The sequence below is a fragment of the Haemaphysalis longicornis genome, unplaced genomic scaffold (genome assembly GCF_048455015.1).
Source record: "Haemaphysalis longicornis isolate Haplotype H1 unplaced genomic scaffold, Haemaphysalis longicornis Haplotype H1 scaffold_8, whole genome shotgun sequence".
NCBI classification, from domain to species: Eukaryota; Metazoa; Arthropoda; class Arachnida; order Ixodida; family Ixodidae; genus Haemaphysalis; species Haemaphysalis longicornis.
In genome coordinates, this window is record NW_027526445.1 from 171,139,595 (window position 1) to 171,160,006 (window position 20,412).

The following is a 20,412-nucleotide window of genomic DNA, read 5'->3' on the forward strand; positions in this document are numbered from 1 at the left end:
GGGCCGCGGAGGAGCTGTTAGAATCGGCCAACGCGGGCCTGGTAAAAATTTCTCGCAAGCTCCCTAGCAAGGTGTACGTGGATGAACCGCCCAGAGGCACGAGGCGGAAAGAAACGCTGGCGGCAACAGCGGCGGTGGCGGCGGTTTCAAGTGGGGGCTTCTACCCTACCCTCGGTTCTGCGGACGCTGCGGGCCAATTCTTTCCTTCATACCTGTATGATAGAGGGGTCCACCGAAAGGAAGCTGCGGTTTCAAGTGCCCAAGCTTTTCGGTTTCCAACCGTCGGCGACAGCAAGAGGTCACTCGTCTTCACATGCTGCGAGACGAGTTTAAATTCCGTTCTCACAGGGCCTCCAAAATCAATACTTGCGCGAAATGGCGCAACTATGGCACAGCACATGATCGATGACGTGGGCATTCACACTCTCCATCAATCGAGTGGTACGGGTGCGTCAGCCCCGCCTCATATCGTTGGTGGTACATCAAGTGTCATCCACTGCCCACCTGATTGGACAACTTGTGTGAAGCTAAATACCCTCGCCAGGGATCTGGGGAAGACGAACCCTATTTAAGCGTATGTATTGGTGTCATTATTATTCTCCTGTCTCGACTGTCATCATGTAGAATAAACCTCCTGTACAATTTCCTCCTAAGCAGTCTTCTCGAGTGTCTAGTTCGAAACCATGCCGAGCTGGGACCTGCGGGCCTGAACGAGTCAGACAACCCAAGGGCCCCTCATCTCTAACAGGGCCCTATCTGCACAAGGTACACCTTTGGTGGCATCCTTTCGTAGTTTTACAGGGGGCTTAGGAATCCTGCTGTGACACGTGGGATTCAGCGCAATGTGCCCCATTCTTTATAGGCCATGCAGTATATCTGAGGCCGAATTCCTCACTCTAGCTGTGTGGTTTGGCGCAAGCGTTGCACCTCAGCTTGCGCAGGACACGAGGGGTCCATATGACCAGAATTATGGCAATTGTATCAAAGTTGTTTTTGCTGTAAGGCGCAGATTTGATATTGGCCATGTAGTATTTAACAGCCTTGGGAAGAGTAGTTGTGTCAAATGTGACCACTGCACGGTTAGTGCGTCTCAAGGGATGGCATGTCAGTGTTTTAGCTGCTCACATCTGAGCCAGCGAAATGTCTGCTCGTTTAATTGATTGGGTTCAATTGTGATGACTCCTCTCGTTGTGCTTGGCTTGCACGGAGAAAGCATGATTTCTAGTGGCAAGTATAGCTAGTCACCTTGATGGACAATGAAACCTGCTCGAACCTGACCGAGCCGAGAGGCGTGCGCTTCTTCGTAGACGGCAATGTATATGCAGTTGCCAGTCGTGTCGTACTTCTGTGAGGCTAGTTCAGCTAAATACGATTGTGGGGAACTTACACCAATTAGGTGTGCAAACGTGTGCTTAGGGATTTCATTGACAATCTATTAATGTGTGGCCTGAGCACGAGTTGGTATCGAGGGCGACGGACTCTGTCAGAATGGGTCACTTGATCTTGCTGTCGCATTCCAGGGCGGTTCTATTGGAAGTTCGTTGAGGCAAGTGGAGGGTTCGTTTGGGGTGCCTGTATCTCCGGGTGAGAGGTCGAGGGGGGCGTGAAGGTGCCTTCTTCCATGGTGGACCCTGCTTCGTCTTTTGACAATTGAAGCTCCGATGCAATAGGCGACGTCTTGCGCCGAAGCGTAGACGACTGACTTGAAGCAGCAGTGGTGCCACACGCGGTTGGCATTGCTATCGGGCGTGCTGTTCCAATTAGAATTAAACCACATGGGTCCACATCAGCTACGCAGTATTTGCTTCGATAAGTGAGTTAATTACTGTGTAACTTCTTGATTTTGATGTTCACGGACTCGTAGGGTTCGGCTCTCGTGTCGTCAACGTACAGTCATAGGGCCCAATCTACCTCGAGGAAGCGGGCATTAATAGCCCAGCCGGGTAATGCCTAAGCAGTGGAACGGCGAAGCCGACTCCACCTCTGTTTTGGCCGCCGCTGCTGCATATGCAACTGCAGCAATCGCCGCCGCCCGAAGAATGCACTAATACCAATGGTAAGTTACATTAGATTGGATTTATATACAACCTAATGTAACTTTCCACTGGTTATAAAGTTCCTGCCCCCGCATTACTTTTAGTGTATCTGGCACAAAAATGAAGCGAGATAAACTTTCAATAGCGTTTCAAAATTTGTTCATCTCTAAGGACCCAGATGTGGCGTATACCAGCCGAGGGTAACCCCGATAATTGTCGGCTGCATGGCGCGAAGGCGGAGGCCAGACAGGGCTGGCGACCCCATGACCAACACATAAGAACTCCCGTGGGCGACGTGCTCAGAATATGCTATAGGTGACGGCCCGTACTGCATCGCGGCAGCCTCACAATATGGACAGTTGCGCGGTAAGTTTACGGGCGTAAGCATCTGACTTCGACTTGCAGGTGCGTTTGGTTGTAGTGATAACTATGAATTGAAACCATGAATTGTTAACGTGCATAATGAAAGAAAGTGCGAAAAGCAGTCAAAAGAGAAAGCAACTGATCAGAGCGGACGGTGTGCTACTAGCAACTGAGGATTTAATTGAAAAATAAACACGAATATATACCTAGAAAAAGATGCGATACGACATGACTCAAAGGCCCACATGAGCCTAGGCTTCATTTACTAGACCTGCAGATATCAACTTAAGGGTTTGAAATATGTCGATGGGGAGCTGATGAACAATCACGGAGCCATAACACGCTGATGTGTGTTCTGGGCTCGGCGTGAAAATAAATTAAAAATTCTTTATACTGGCACGCACGGGACAGATAATAGGTTGATAGTGTTAGAACTTATCGGCACAAAAATTCCAATCATGCTCACGCAGGCGTATTTCAGACATCACCCTGTTCACTGGTGTACACTCGTCTGCGTGTTATCGGCACCTTGTCAACCATAGCAGGGCCACACAGCACTACCCTAACCTGTTTTATGAGACAACCTTCATATCTTGGCAATTTACAGGTTTTCTTTCTACAGCTGAGAACACAGAAATTCTAACCTCTGCACTAAAATTACTGTCACCATGAAAGTGCTTGGCCACTTTTCTCAAACGGTGCAAGTTTGATACATGTAAGGCACAACAGCAGCCTTCCCATTTCGCATTTTACCCTTGGGCTTATGAGCTTTAGCCAGCCCCCTATTTTCATCTTTTAAGATCCGTCTCACACACCGCGACCGGTTATCCGGAAAATCAGCACCTTTCCAGCTTTCCATTTTTTGTCAGAAGCTGGCACATACAATCCGGTGACCCAGTTTCGAAAGGGCAGAATTGAGGCGCGATATATCGACGCCATTCTTTATGACGATACAGTGAGCTGATTCAGCAGTGGCTTAGCTGACCTGGGCAAAAACCTTCGAGAATTATGCCAGACTAGAGAACGCAGCCAAAGGTTGGGGAATACCAGCTGTTACGAGTCGGCCAACGCCGCCGTATTTTCCCGCATCAGCCACCACGTGGGAATCGACCACGTGCGCCCGCGTGTCGGTGAATCGTACTTTCGTGTCTCGCCATGCCGGGTCAGTCACCTCGCTTCGCAACACGCCTCCGGCGGCTGCCAGCGGCACGCCCTGGCATGCTTCACGACGTTCGCCACACCCTTCAGGCACCTGCGCGTCGGTGAGTCCCGCGTTGACATCCCCGGCTCAGACGTTTCGCTATCGGCGCGATCAACATTCGCTAGCGCGACCCCGGCACCTTTCAAGGACGCTCTCTCCCCCCCTCTCGGACGCCACGTGGGGCGAACCCATGAATGACTCACGAACTATGGAAAGAGTGTGGGTGTCTGTGATGTTCGTGGCGTGTTACTCTTGGGGGCGTTTTTTGGGTATAAATAGAAGCAGCACAAACGCTGAAATTCATTCCTGTCTGAGCAGCGAATCCATGCGGTCGCTCTGCTCGTGTCCTGTATTCTAACCTCGCCCGTCAGGGCATTGTATGTTTTTTTGGCTTCGGCTCACCTCTCGCTATGAAGTAAACAGTTACGTTATCCTGCTGCTCTGGACTTCTCTTCGGCTGCAACAGCGGCTGGCCGCTCGAATCATACACGCTACCCATCGTATGTTGGAGGCCACGGAGAGCGGATCGGGTGCCCCCGCCCGGTCGCAACAACTGGTTGGCAGTGGTCGGATGACAACTTCGTGACACCTGGAGCCAGCGGTGCGAGACCCAACACCACGGACGTCAAGGCGGCTTCGGACTTCGCAGAATTCACGGCGGTCAAGGGTGAGTGCGGGACTTTTCTTGACTGAGTTTTACCAGGCTTCTGAGGATAGCTGGTAGGGCGTGTGTTTTTGTCGCGTGGGTTTTTCGCGCAAAACATTTTTTGGAACAGTGGGAAAGCCGTACTCTAGACCGGCCATGAATTTGAAAGCGTTGAAAAAACCGCAGTTGTTGGAGCTTGCAAAAGAGTTGCGCTTGGATGTTACGGACGCGCTGAGAAAGCCAGAGCTGACACAGGCTATACTCGCTGTTGGGGCGGACGATGACGAGCTGTCCGAGTGCATTGAGACGATCAATGGCAGGGAGACCGCTAAACGTCAGGCTGCAGAGGCAGAGGCTGTGCGCCAGCGTGAGAAACGCGAGGAAAGAAAGCGCGAAGAGGAACGCGAGGAAAGAAAGCGCGAAGAGGAACGCGAGGAAAGAAAGCGAGAACAGGAACGCGAAGAAAGAAAACGAGAACAGGAGCAAGAGAGGCAGAAACAGGAACGCGAAGATAGAAGGCGAAAACAGGAGCGACAGCATAAGCTGGAAATGAAGCGTCTAGACGTCGAGGCGTCTCGACCTAGACGTCAGAGTGGCAGCAGCGTGCAGTCTGCGGCGACTGACCGACCTACGTTGCGAATGTGTGACCTAATGCGACCCTACAAGGTAGGAGAAGACATCGGTCTTTTTTTGGTCAACTTCGAGCGCACGTGTGAGAGGGCCCAGTTTAGCCGAGACTCATGGCCGCAAAAGCTGCTTACGCTTTTGCCAGGTGAGGCATCCGACGTGATGGCCCGCTTGCCAAAGGAGGAGGTGGAGGACTACCAGAAAGTCAAGTCTAGCCTCCTGCGTAAGTACAGGCTGTCAGCAGAGGCGTTTCGCCAGGAGTTCCGTGAAGCCGAGAAAGCTAGAGGCGAGTCGTACTCGGAGTTCGCCTACAAGCTGAGGGCAAATATGGAAGAGTGGCTCAAAGAGGCAGAGGCTTTCAAAGAGCACGACAAAGAAGTTGAGTGCTTCTGTCTTGAGCAGTTTTACCGTCGTCTACCAGAAAACCTGAGACTCTGGGTGCAAGATAGGCCAGGGGTAAGTACTGTGGATCAGGCAGCTCAGCTAGCCGACGAGTTTGTCGCACGTCGAGGTGCGCAGGGGCCGAAAGACGGTCAAAAAGAGTTCAGGCCGAGGCCTGATAAGTCAGGGCCGAAAGGCAGAGCTCCCCAGGTAGACGGTGGAGCAAGGAAAGTCGTTGTCGGGGATAGAGAAACTGGCCACGATAACGAAAAGAGAGCAGCAGACGCCGAGGAGCAGCGCAGAAAGAGAGCTTTTGAAGCGCGCAGACAGGCTGCGTGTTACAACTGCGGCGAGACTGGACATTTCGCCGCTAGTTGCAAAAAGGGAAATCTAGTCTTTCACGTACTAGATCCGGATCAGGATAGCAGGCAACTTTTAGAGCCCTACGTACGCGAGCTGGCAGTTAACGGCAAACCATGCTGAGTTCTTCGCGATTCCGCAGCAACGATGGACGTGGCCCACCCATCCTACGTCGAACCGCATCAATTCACGGGTGATTGCGCGTGGATAAAGCAGGCCGTAGAAGCACAAGGCGTGTGTCTTCTGATCGCCAGGATAACCATCGATGGTCCCTTCGGAAAGCTCGAAACCGAGGCCGCTGTTTCTGCCAGCCTTCCGGCGCAGTATCCGTATCTTTTCTCGAACAGGTCCGATCAGCTACTACGCGAAAGGGGACTCGTTTTCGGGGAAGGGATAGTGTTCGCGCTGACGCGATCGAAGGCTCGCGAACTCGGAGCAAAGGTGGCGGTTGAAAGCAGGAAGGATTCGGGAAGAGAGGAGGTTGGGAAGCTTGCTGAGACTAGCGCCGACGTTGCTTCCGAACGCGGCCAGTCTGCCTCCTTGCAGGTTCAGATCGCGGGTGTCGAGCAGCAGCAGCATCCAGCCGAAACAGATGATTCTCCGGCAGAGATTTTTGTAGCACCTACGTCGGAAAGTTTACAGCGGTTGCTGCACGTCGATAGTAAAGCACTGAGTGCGGAGCAAACAAAAGATCACACGCTGGAAAAGTTACTGAACAATGTAACTGAAGGGGTTGCGAAAAAGAACGTAAGGTTCCAGGCGAGGGAGGAGATACTTTATCGCAAGTATCAAGACCGGAGAGGGGTGGAGTTTGACCAATTAGTTGTCCCGCAGGTCTATCGCAGGATTTCTTGCGTCTCGCACACGGCAACTCGTGGTCAGGGCACCTAGGCATACGAAAAACGAAAGACCGCCTATTGCAGGAGTATTACTGGCCAGGATGCTTTCGCGACGTCGAAAACTTTGTGCGCACTTGTGATGTGTGCCAGAGAGTGGGTAAGCCGGGAGACAAAACCAAAGCGCCCATGAAACTTGTGCCGGTTATCACGGAGCCCTTTCGCCGTCTTGTGATCGACACGGTTGGCCCACTGCCCGCGACGACCTCTGGCTACCGTCACATCTTGACAGTGCTCTGTCCTGCTACTAAGTTCCCCGAGGCCGTACCCTTGAAGGAGTTGAGCTCAGTGGAAATTGTGAACGCCCTACTGTCAGCGTTCGCGAGGGTCGGCTTCCCGGCGGAGATACAGTCAGACCAGGGCACAGTTTTTAGGAGCGCACTAACGACGACGTTTCTCGAGAAGTGCGGAGTAAAACTCATTCATAGTTCCGTGTACCACCCTCAGTCGAACTCTGTCGAGAAGTTGCACTCAGTAATGAAGCGTGTTCTCAGAGCCATGTGCTACGAGCGAAAGGCTGACTGGGAGCTGTGTTTACCGGCCGTAATGTTTGCTTTAAGAACGGCTCCTCACGAGACGACCGGGTTCACGCCAGCGGAACTTGTTTACGGACGGTCGTTACGTTCCCCCCTCCGCATCCTCCGGGAATCGTGGGAAGGTAGGGGCGAAGACCCAATGGTTGTTGAATACGTGCTCTCGCTGATGGACCGCTTGCACAGGGCACAGCAATGAGCACAGCCCAGAAAAAGTCAAAACCCTACTACGACAAAGGAGCCAGGGCACATCAGTTTGAGGTGGGAGACGAGGAAATGATTTTGCGGCCATCTCAACGCCACAAACTAGAGGTTCAGTGTGAAGGCCCGGCAAAAATCCTTCAAAAATTGTCTGAAACGAACTACGTTGTGAGCGTACCTGGAAAGCGCAAGCTCCAGCAAGTATACCACAGCAACCTTCTGAAGCCCTACAGGCAGCGGGAAGCGGTGGTGCAGATGCTAGTTAACGTACCCGAGGAGATCCCCCCCGATATTCCGGAATTGGGGCCGCTTACCCATGACAGCACGAGTAGCCTCGTTAACGACCTAGTAACGAAGGCGGAGCTAGAGCCTGACCAAAAACGCGAGTTGGAGGCACTGTTAGAAGAGTTCTCGGACCGGTTTTCGGATAAGCCCGGCACAACTTCCCTCTTAACGCATGACATCGAGCTTACGTCTTCCCAGCCCGTGCGTTCAAAAGCGTATAGAGTGTCGCCGCGACAGCGCGAGATTCTGGAAACTGAAATCCGGAAGATGTTGGCTCTGGATGTAATAGAGGCTTGCGAAAGCGACTATACTTCACCCCTGATACTGGTTGAAGTTCCTGGAAAGGATCCGCGACCATGTGTAGACTATAGGAAGTTAAACCTTATCACTAGAGACCAAACCTATCCGATACCGAACATAGAGGAACGTATCGAGAAAGTAAGCAGCGCTTGCTTCATTTCCACTTTTGACTTAGTGCGGGGATATTGGCAGGTATCGCTGACGACGGAAGCTAGCCGGTACGCGGCGTTTATTTCACCCCTGGGCACCTTCCGACCAAAGGTTTTGAGTTTTGGGCTGAAAAACGCGCTATACTGTTTTTCAAGTCTCATGGACCTACGGGGGTTCGACGACTTTGCGTTGCCCTATTTAGACGACGTGGCTATCTATTCCCCCTCGTGGCCAGAGCATCTGGAACACCTGCGATCTGTGCTTTCACGTTTGCGTGAAGCTGGCTTAACGATCAAGGCACCTAAATGTCAAATGGCACGCGCGGAAGTCTCTTACCTTGGTCACGTTGTAGGTAGGGGTCATCGCCGACCTTCGGAAGTTAAGGTAGCTGCAATCCGAGACTTTCCGCAGCCCCGAACCAAGACAGACATTAGGTCGTTCTTGGAAATCACAGGTTACTATCAGAGGTACATTCCGAGGTACTCTGAGCTGGCTCGCCCTCTAACCGACGCGCTTCGGAAAAACGAACCGCTAACAGTCGCGTGGGACGAAACAAAAGAGCAGGCGTTCGCCGACCTGAAAAATGCTCTAACTAGCCACCCTGTGCTGAACTCGCCAGACTACTCAGAGCCCTCCGTGGTCCAGTGTGATGCTAGTGACCGTGGGATGGGGGTTGTGTTGTGTCAGAAAGCTGACGACAATGAGGAACACCCAGTCTTGTACGCAAGTCGTAAGCTGACGATTCGTGAAGAAGCGTACAGCGCCTCCGAAAAGGAGTGTGCGTGTCTCGTCTGGGCGGTGCAAAAACTGGCCTGTTACCTCGCCGGCTCGAAGTTTATAGTAGAGACCGACCACTGCCCTCTCACGTGGCTGCACACGATGTCCTCAAAGAACGGTCGCCTCCTACGCTGGAGTCTGGCTCTGCAGCAGTATACGTTTGAAGTGCGGTACAAAAAGGGGAAACTGAATGGCAATGCTGATGGCTTAAGTCGGAGCCCTTAACGCGAGCAGTGGCCTGTAGACGCCTGACATTCTCAAATTCATTGTTTTCCTGAAACAGGTTTCGCCTTTACGATTAGGTCTTTTTGTGTGTGTGGGACATTTGCAATGACGCGAAATGTCACCTTTCAAGTTTGTGCACTTGTCTAAAGTACTGCTGGGCTAAAAATATAACTAGTGTAGTCAGTTAGCGTATTTTTTTCGCAACTAAAAGCCTGGTAGATCTTCAGTGTGGATTTGTCTTCGCACTTGCCGGCGATGCGGTTGTGTCTTGCTGCGTTGTTCTGTTGCTTGCCTGGCCAATCCAGAGACGTTCTTGGGGAGCCACTACAAGTCCAGTGATCGGCCCTGTGAAGCTCCAGCACGGTGTTGTACAGCACCGGCCTGGAGTCGAGCGTATGCTGAGCACTTCACTGCAAAGCATCCCTCCGGACAACGGTTGCAGACCCTTATCTATCGGGATCCCGGACCCCCGGCGGAGAAGCTGTTACGAATCGGCCAACGCCGCCGTATTTTCCCGCATCAGCCACCACGTGGGAATCGACCACGTGCGCCCGCGTGTCGGTGAATCGTACTTTCGTGTCTCGCCATGCCGGGTCAGTCACCTCGCTTCGCAACACGCCACCGGCGGCTGCCAGCGGCACGCCCAGGCATGCTTCACGACGTTCGCCACACCCTTCAGGCACCTGCGCGTCGGTGAGTCCCGCCTTGACATCCCCGACTCAGACGTTTCGCTATCGGCGCGATCAACATTCGCTAGCGCGACCCCGGCACCTTTCAAGGACACTCTCTCCCCCCTCTCGGACGCCACGTGGGGCGAACCCATGAATGACTCACGAAGTATGGAAAGAGTGTGTGTGTCTGTGATGTTCGTGGCGCGTTACTCTTGGGGGGCGTTTTTTGGGTATAAATAGAAGCAGCACAAACGCTGAAATTCATTCCTGTCTGAGCAGCGAATCCATGCGGTCGCTCTGCTCGTGTCCTGTATTCTAACCTCACCCGTCAGGGCATTGTATGTTTTTTTGGCTTCGGCTCACCTCTCGCTATGAAGTAAACAGTTACGTTATCCTACTGCTCTGGACTTCTCTTCGGCTGCAACAGCGGCTGGCCGCTCGCATTATACACGCTACCCATCGTATGTTGGAGGCCACGGAGAGCGGATCGGGTGCCCCCGCCCGGTCGCAGCACAGCATAATGTTAGGGAGCTCAAAAGTCAGGTTCATTCTGGAGCCACATTCTAAGAACTTAAAGAATGTCACTGTACACCCCGTTAACATATTCTCTCTCTCCGATAGGACGGATATATATCCATATTCATACTCAGTGCAGAGAGTATTCTGCAAGTACAACGTGTTTACACAGAGTGCATAAAAATTCATTTTTTTGAGGGTCATGTGTTGTGTTCTACGTACCATTTTCCTGTATGTTGAACCCTTTCAATCATCTGGCCGCATTTTGGTTGAACAAAGCGCGAAAAAAAAGCAGCCACCACCGGGAGGAATAAATACAACAGAATGGAACGCTACAATCAACTAAAGGTGTTATTTAAAAGTGACAAAATATGTACACGAAAAAGGAGATAACACACAAACGATATAGCAGCAATGATGCCAGACGCGACCAAAGCCATCTTTTAAGTAAATTCCTCATAATCGACTTCAAGGTTAGACAAAGATACGGAGGTTGAAATGACGCATTTCTCATCCATTTTCGCTATATGAGCGGCCTCCACCCTTTTACGTGTCTATTTGTCAGGGCGTCTAAATAAAATTGAAGTTTTATTAAACAGAATATGACATCCGCAGCACAGTCATATGGCAGTAGTTGTGAAAGGTTGTTCAGGGCTGTTTCATGCGTGCCCAGAGGAGCCTCAGCCCGATTTGTCTCCAAACCTGAAGACAATATTTCAGCAGAAGGTCGCTTACGTACTTGTGGTACCCGACAGCCCATGCCCGCTGTAGCTCAGGTGACACCGGGCCGCAACTGCCGACGACCACTACTCTTACCTTCGCGGAACAAGTACAACAGATACCTTTCGTCCATATTTAGGCTAATGCAGTGCCTAGACCGTTGCAGACACCACGCGACGACCGTATGGTGCAATTGCGAAAAGTCGTGGGCATCATGGTTTCGCCCTGGCCCTGCGTGTCCAGGCTCCGCGTGCGCTCTCGCGTCCAGCGCTACAATTCACCAATCCTTGCCCGCGCAAGAGAATCGCCCCATCCTCTTTTCTAGTGTGCTTGCGGGTCATATGTCACGATACTGACGTCACGACATTATGGGGACGCGCAACCGTCGTGGCCCTTTTCCTACGCTCCTTCGGAGCACATGCCGAAGGCTCCCGCCTGTGAGCCGTCCGTCCATTCCCACAGCCGTGATTTAGCCGTCGCTCGTCTCTCCTCGCCGCCAATAACTGTCTCCGATACCTTGTCGACCTCCCAACAATGAGTCGGAAAGCTATGCGCTGCAGTTTCCGAAGCCAGAACTGCGCCGCCCTCGATCTCCTGAGGCTCTGATATACATCCCGCAAATGTTATCGATGCTACTGTAGAAGTCTCTGTGATTTTGGCCCTTGGTAATATTGGAGCCGCCATTTCTGTTATCGAAGCAAAGCTTTGCCGAAGGTTAAGAAGGTGATGACGCCGCACTCCGGGTTATCATTACCCCCGGATACCACGCAATGTGCTCACCCACAAGGCGTGGCACCGCTCGCGTCACCCCCCCCCCCCACCCCCCCCGAACGCTTTGTACACGATTTAGTTTGTTGTACTCCCGTCATTCTCGCACGACGTAATTTTGGGTTGGAATTTCCTTTCCGCAACAAAGCGGTCATCGATTGTGCCCGTGCCGGAGTAGAGCCCTTTCCGCTCCTTGATCTACCTATATACAGACCGAATGATTCCCATGGAAAGCTTGTTATCGCCGAAGATGTGACCATTCCTTTTTAGCCGGCCGTCCTTGGGACCGTATATTATCTTTCCGTAGCTAACGCAGATGTACTCTACGCCCTCCGGCCTATACCACCAACGGCACCCTCTTCTTTTGCCGTTCTCCGTGCTCACCGTTCGCAAGTGGCCTAACCGCACTTATCGTGGCCAACACCGGCTTGTGCCCCTGGGACGTGCTCCATGGGGAGTGAATTGGCTGCGCAGAGCTTGTGAACTGTGCTACCATGATTTACTTGTTACACGATCTAATCGACGTGGAGGTCAACGAACTGTGCCATTCTAGCAGCATGTTCAGCATTATCTGCTCTACCAAGCTGTTGACTGCGGTTTGTCTCCTCCTGACCGGAATCAACTCCTTCCGCTGATTCATCGGTTTCCATCGTGTTTTGACAAGGCGCAGAACTGTCAGTGCGATGATTAGCCGTCAATACAACATTGTACCGGCGGTAATGTTCCTTTACGGCAACGACCGTATCCTATCTTCTCTTCTGAACGCTGTATAATTAACGAGCAAGTCGACGATATGCTCGCGCGCGGTGTTATCCGTCCATCTAACAGTTCATGGGCATCACCGGTGGTACTTGTGCCAAAAAAGACGAATCTATTCGATTCTGCCTTCACTACCGGCAGCTAAACGAAATACCTCGCGAAGACGTGTACCCATAGTGCGTGTAGACGATGCCCTAGACCACCTGCAAGGAGGTCACTTTTTCTCGTCCCTCGACCTACAATAGCGCTGTTGGCAAGTCCGCATGACCATGTACGACTACGGAAAAAAGGGCTTTCGTTACTGCAGACAGCTCCTATAAATTAAATGTCAAGCCCGTCGGTCTTTGCAATGCATCCGCCACATTCGAAAAAATGATGAATGCCATTCTTCCGGGTTTGGAGTGGAGGACCTGCCTATGCTACCTCGGTGACATCGTACTTTACCCCCAGGTTTTGCGACTCATCAGAATTTGACATGAATAATGGCCTCAAAAAGTTGAATCTCAAAAATGCCATTTGCTGCCCGAGAACTGACCATCCTCGGCCACGTTTTCTGAAAAAATGGCGTCCATTGCATTCTGCGAAGTCGCGCGCTGTGGCATAATTTTCTGAGGCAACAACAGTGAAGACTCTTCATAGCTTCATTGAACTTTGTTATTTTCGCATTTTCATCCTCAACTTTGCATTTGTAATCACGCCTCTGATTAAGCCTCTTGGAACCGAAGAGGGCCAGTCGGAGGGCTCATCTTAATGTGACAATATGTTTGAGAAATTCCGACATCTGACACCCCAGCCTAGCCTGTGTCATTTTGATCCCGCAGCACCAACTAAAATTCATGCCGATGCTACCGGCCTGGGTTTCAGGTCCGTTCTAGCTCACCGGAAAGCTGACCATTGCGTGTATGTAATTGCCTATGCAAGTCCCACAGTCCCAAAAGCTGAAATCAACTATTCAGTTACAGAGGAAGAATATTTAGCCATTGTTTTGGTGTTTGCTGACTGTACCTTTACGTCCGTGCTGTCGACGTGGTTACGTACCATCATGTGCTTTGCGGGTTGTCTTCCCTGAAAGATTCGTCGGGTCACTGAGCACGCTGGGATGTACGCCTCCAAAAATATGATATTCGCGTCGCCTACGCGGAGGCCGTAAACACCACAATGACGACGCCTGCGGGGCGGAAGAGACTATAGAACATGTGCTGTGTCGCTGCCCCGAATACTCGTCGGAGAGGAGCGTGCTTGCCACCACGCTGAGCCGATTACACAATCGACCATTTACGGTGGAAACTATTCTAAGTCATCGGTCTTTACCATCGACCTCGCAGAAGGCGACGAAAGCGCTTTTACGTTTCCTGAGTGAAACGAACTTGCGTGAAAGACTATAGTGCCCGAAACGGGACTAGAGTGCGCGCTTTCCCACTCCTATCTCTTCTTCTTCTCCCCCCCCCCCCCTTTTTATTCCCTGAGCCCCATTCCCCCAGTGCAGGGTAGCAAACCGGGCTCTACACCTGGTTGACCTCCCGGCCTTTCCTTTCTTATTTCTTCTCTATGCCCTTTTGCGTTCTCTTTTGCCTCGAGACGGAGAAAGTGTCGCGAGCGCAGGTTGTTTTGTGTCGCTGGTGAATATTCACTCGATTCCACTCGAGAAAAAAAGATGCATAAATTTAATTGATCTTGGACCTTCTGTTACGCTTCTCTACAGATAACCCACCCCCAGTGGTACGCCGGAAATCGTCCCACTTTATCATTGGCGACAAAATACTTTACCGGCGCAACTGTCATCCCAATGATCGGAAAGGGCTGCTTTTATTTCCGCTAAATCTACTCTGAACTATGTGAGCGCTACCATAGTGACCATCACTGCACCCATGCCGGCGTAGTTAAAACCCGTCGAGGCGTCCCACTACGGTCCCACTCGCGTGCCGTGCATGGTTCCGTCCGATACGTTCATACTTGTGTGAAATGCCGACGCCGAAATCACCGCCAAACAAGCGATCTGCAGCCACGCAGCATTGGCCGTGCCCTATATGTATGCGCCCACTCGATCGTGTCGGTATTGACATGTATGGGCCTATTCCTGGCGCCCTGTCTGGCACCCGATTGGTCATCGTCGCCCTAAACTACTTGAATCGGTATGCAGAGACCGCGGTGCTCCCTGCTGTAACCGCGGGGGAAGTTGCGTCTTTTCTTCTACACCACTTAGTTTTGCGACATGGGGCTCCACGCGAACTACTCAGTGACCGAGGAACCGTTTTCTTTTTCGATAAAGGCGCTTCTCAACGCATGCCGCACCGCTCATTCTATGAGCAGTGCGTGCCACCTGCAAACGAACGGGTTAACCGAACGTTTTAACCCTACTATAGGCATCATGCTTGCAGTGTACGTCACCAGCGACATTTCCAACTAGGACACAGTCTTGCCGTTTGTGACACACGCGGGCAACATCGCCTCGCAGAGCGCCACAGGATCATCCCCATTATTCCGGGTGTATGTTCGCGAGCCCTCCTGCACACTACATACCGTATTTCTATGCAGCCACAGTGAGTCAGTGTGTCGACCTAATTCAATCGTCGCAAAGCATGCCGAACAATTGCGCGATTACTTATCCAGGGAGATTAAGAGTGCCAGACGGGTACAACGCACCTGCCAATAGGTTTTCACCCGGCTCTGTGCACTGCCGGTGGGTTCAAACACCTTCTATGGGATTGAGCACAAAAATACTGCGCTCCTACCTTGTCATAGAACGCACGTTGCCGGTCAACTAACGATTTTAGCCGGTCACTCTATCACCCGACCAACGCCGTCGTGGTTGTGACATCGTTCGTGTACACCGTCTGAAACGGTACGTTCATCGGATAACGGTTTCATATCCCTGATTCATGATGATGGCTCTTCCGTCTGAAGAGGCAGTTGTACTTTAGCCAGCCGGAAGCATATCCAGGTACCATGCCCGAAGTGATATAACCATAAAGACTCATTTCTCGTAGTTGGTATGCATCTTTGGCCGAGCAGTAGTTACCTCCGTCATCGTACCCCTTGAGCTCTGCGATGAAGGAGACGTGGAGACGTAGACAGACTCCCACCTTACGAATACTTCACTCGTGTCGGCATATCTTCGGGTTCCCCAGATGTTCTTCCCAGTGCGACCTTCAGAACGACTTGCGGCTTTCGGTTCGTCTTCTTAGCTAACCATAAAACCCCCTTAGAATATTTATAAATCTATATGCATATATAAATACTCCTATAGGTATGTACATTATATTTTTATGTAGGCACGAAGTTCCTGTTAAATTTTTTTATTCAATAAAAGAAGGCCGAAGGCCTCGTTGTTAAGTTGGGAGTGGGGGATTCATGAATGAACGGGGTTCGTATTTGTTCGTGGTCGTCAGGAGGCGGTGTGAGTTTTTTCACAGGAGGGTGTTCAGCATTGAATGGTCTATTCACTGGTGTAGGCCATCGCTATATAACTCGCGCTAGACCGCTCTTAGTTGCGAACTGAATCGTAAGGTTTATGGTTAGTTCATCTAATGCGAGGGTATTAATATGGGTTGAGGGACCTGGGTTTGGGGAACTGAAATTTCTGTATGGAGAGAATTTGGGGCATATCCAGACCAGGTGATGCAAATCAGCCTTGATGGGTTGCTGACAGAATGGACATTATGGTTGATGGGGGGGGGGTAGCACCATTTGCGGGTTGTTTCTGTGAAAATGATGCAGGTGCATAGCAAGTTGCTGGAGTCGGAGTTTATTTTCATGTTTATGCCGGTGTATGCAGATAGCGTGGTGTATGCGGGTACGTTCGGGCGTGTCCAAGCATTCATGAAGGTCTGAAACCTGCGCGAGTGAGGAGTCAGCGGAGTAGAGAAAAGTGCAAGCCTCCTGCGCTGCTTCGTGGGCTGCCTGATTTCCACGTGCCGCCAAATCATGGCCGTGAGTCCAATATACGCGGACTTGAATACCATACAGTTCTAGGTCCATTGTTCGCTAGATAATTTGGTTTAACGAGGGCTTGACATGGTCGTTGAAGTTCTTGAAATGTTTTGCACGAATAGGCGTGAACCGCTGCGAAGAGAAACCTGCAAGCCCGTTCGGTGACCGATCCAGGACTAAGGTTAACGGGACAGCTTCCGACGGGAAGAAGAAGGAGGCATCTCGGCCTGCCAGCGGAAAGACATTGCGTGGTAGGAATCAGTCGCCGTTCAGTACAAGTAGCGCAGCCGACAAGCCTTGAAGATCCAGGCGACTCAGCCTCTGGGGCTTCTTATTGTAGAAGCCATCCAGCTATGGGGACTGACTTCGGCAGCGTCCGAGGTCCGGCAGGCCCTCCGGCCCCACTGACCGAACCAATTGATGGGGGCCCCGATCTCTGTACGAGCTCTAGGCGATCCAGTTTCGGAACGCCCTTCTCTAGGAGTCGACATCAGATGAACTCCCCGCTGCTTCCGTCGTACGCGCTGTGGTTCCGAGCCCCCGACGTTTGCCCGCTCCTACTCCAAATTGCAGCCACGCTCCAAGATTACTTTGCGTTCACCGTGGTATGCGACATAAATTGTGGCAGGGAGCTTTCCTTCTCTCTACTAGAACGCGATCACAATTAAAATCTATGGCCTGAAGAACAAGCAATCACAATCGTTTCCGCCTAGCCTTATTTGGCTAAACGCAACGATGCCGCGAGAAAACAAGCACCCAGGCAGTGTTAAACGTTTAACGGGACGTCTAAAGCAGTGAAAAGTGCAAGAATATTCCTTTCGGTAACAAAGATGTTTCACACTGTTGGCAAAGAGAACTACTGATCGTTGGATGTTTATGGCGCAAGGCCAACTGGGGCAAAGAGCGCCAAAACAATAGTCGATGATAGGGGTGGAACCTTAAACACTAAGTAAAATCAGCAAAAACAAAAGTAAAATCACAACACGACAATGAGCATGGCTGGTGTATAGGGCCAGATTTCATGATGCGTGATAGGAAATGAGGTTTAAAAACTTGACGTCGGACAAATACTCAAACACACGTTTCACGGAAACAATGGCATCATCACCTAGGAAAAACGATGGATGTAGGGGAATATGTTGTCTGTAGAGTTCTCTGAAGTGTTTGTGTCGTGTTGTGTGAAGTGCCTTGCATGTGATTAGTATGTGCACTACGGATAGGGCCTCTCCGCACTTGCTGCACTGGGGTCTAGAGATCCCGTCAGCAGATACGAGTGCGTCGCATGGGTGTGCCCTATCCGCAGCCTACCCAAGGCGACTTCAGTGTGTCTGTTGTGTGAGTCAGATGTGTACCGTCCCAAGTGTGGCTTTATTACATGTAGTTTGTTGTCTGTCTGTTCGTCCCAGTGTGTTTGCCGTGTTCTGCGCAGGTGTTGTCTTATGTGTGGCTTGAGGTCTGTGTAGGGTACCGTTGTAATGTCCACAGTGTTCCTGAGTGCAGCAGCACCGGCCCTCTCGTCTGCCAACTCGTTCCCAGCGATCCCTGCATGTCCTGGGACCCAGCAGAGGACCAGCTCATGCTTTTGTGCATACACGGACATGATAGTGCTGAATACAAGATTAACTATGTGGTTTTTGGGGGGCTTGTGCGATGACAGTGCACGAACAACACTCAATGAATCTGTACAGATGATGGAATTGGGAATTTGATTTTCAAGAATGTGTCGTACAATCAGTAAAATCCCATACGCTTCTGCTGAAAAAATTGATGTGTGCACGCTCATGGTTCTGGCTGCATTGAAATTAGGACCATGAGCAGAGCACGACACCATACTGGAGGATTTAGAAGCGTCACTATAAAATTCTGCACATGTGTATTTAAACTGCAAAGACAGAAAGTGCTGCAGTATTGCAGCTCGTGGTACACGATTTTTGTCAAGTCTCATAAAAGAAAGGTCGCACAACACCGTGCGAACTTGCCAAGGTGGTAAACTGTTAGAAAAGGATGACCTGTACACATCTAAAAACGAAGCACTTAGATCCGAGGCTCGCTCTCTCACTCTAAGTGAAAAGGGCAGAGGAACGGATGGGCGATTTGCAAAGAGCAGAGATGTTGATGTATCGTTAAAGACAGGATAAAAAGGATGATTATTCAGTGATGAAATTTTAAAAGCATATAGCAAGTCCATGTACGTTCGCTGGTTCTCAAGGCTCCACTTATCACACTCGACATACAGACTCTCGACAGGGCTAGTGCGAAAAGCACCCGAGGCGAGACGAAGCCCCAAGTGTAGCACTGGGTCAAGCATTCGCAACGCTGTTTTAGTCGCCGACCCATATACCACACTGCCATAGTCTAAACGAGACCCAACCAAAGCAGTATAGAGCCGTAGTAGGAGTTGTTTGTCGGAACCATAAGATTGATGGGAGAGAACCTTAAGTATATTCATTGTTTTCAGACATTTATGTTTAAGTTCCTTGATGTGTGGAATGAATGTGAGTTTCTGGTCAAACACAACACCTAAGAACTTGTGCTCCTTGTTCACACGAAGCGACACGCCATTAAGAGTAATGTCTGGGTCCATATGGACCCCGCGCTTCCTGGAGAACACAACGCAGGAGCTTTTTACAGGATTTAATTTAAAACCATTCTTGTCTGCCCAGCCGGCAAGTTTCTTTACACCAAGCTGGACTTGACGTTCGCAGATTGACAGATTGCATGATTTATAGGATATCTGCACGTCATCTACATACATGGAATAAGAGATTGTAGGTGGCAGTGCCTCACCAAGAGAGTTCATTTTTACTATGAAGAGAGTGCAGCTCAACACGCCACCCTTTGGCACGCCATTTCTTGCACGTAAACGTTTGAGAGTGCACAACCAACTCGTACTCGAAACGTTCTGTCTGACAAGTAACTAACAAGAGTGTTTAACATGTTACCCGATACACCGAATGACTTGAGGTCCCTAAGGATCCCATAACGCCAAGCGGTGTCGTATGCCTTTTCAAGGTCGAAGAAGACAGTTAAACAATACTGCTTATGCGCGAAGGCATCCTTGATGTACGAGTCAAGAGCTACCAGTTGATCGTTCGTCGATCGCCCCACCCTAAAGCCTGCCTGGCAGCTCTCGAGAAGACCGTTGTACTCGAGGAAGTACATGAGCCTGCGATTTACCATCTTCTCGAAGAGCTTGCACAGGCAGCTCGTCAGGGCTATAGGACGGTAGCTTGAGGGGGACGACGGGTCCTTTCCCTCCTTCAGGAAAGCTACAACTATAGCCTCCTTCCAAGAGTTTGGAATGTGCCCCGAAAGCCAGATCTTGTTATAGAGGTGTAAGAGTGTTAGAAGTGTGTCTGCGTGCAGGCGTTGTATCATTGTGTATGTGATGTTGTCTGTGCCTGGAGCTGAGGGTTTACACGTGCTTAGAGAAGCACTCAGCTCATGTAGTGAAAACAGGGAGTTGTAAGAAGTCTGTGATTTGTTGCTGTCGCGTAGGGACTTCTTTTCACAACAGGCTTTATGTTTCAGGAAAGTGTTTGTGTAGTGTGCTGAACTGGACACGTGTTGGAAGTGTTGTGCGAGTGTGTCAGCCTGGTCTTCGAGTGTGTCCCCTGTAGTGCTGACCAGAGGCAGGCTGTGTGTTTGTTGTGCCTTGAGTTTACGTATTCGTGTCCATACTTTCCTTGTGTCTGTGTAAGAGTTTATTGATGTTATGAATGTACGCCAACTCTCAAGTTTTGCCCCACGGCGCACACGTTTTGCTAACGCCTTGGCCCGTTTGAACAAGAGGAGGTTTCCCGACGTGGGGTACCGACGGAGGACACCCCACGCCTTGTTCTGGGCCTCTCGCGCCCGCCTACAGTCCTCATTCCACCACAGCCTCCGCTGGTTGCGCGGGGCACCAGAGGCGTGGGGAATGGACCTTTCGGCGGCGTCGAGGATGTGCGCCGTGAGGAGTTGTGCGGCTTCATCTACGTGTAGGTGTCCTATGGATGTGTGGTGTAGTTTGGATGTCTCTGTAAATGTATTCCAGTTAGCTCGTGCTTCATTGAACCTATTATGGG

The 20,412-nt window shown here is 50.9% G+C and overlaps 1 pseudogene; it reads left to right on the forward strand.

Annotated features, from left to right (window-relative positions):
• The first annotated feature begins 386 nt into the window (after positions 1 to 386).
• Positions 387 to 20,412, forward strand: part of LOC144148577 (uncharacterized) — a 50,533-nt pseudogene continuing 30,507 nt past the window's right edge.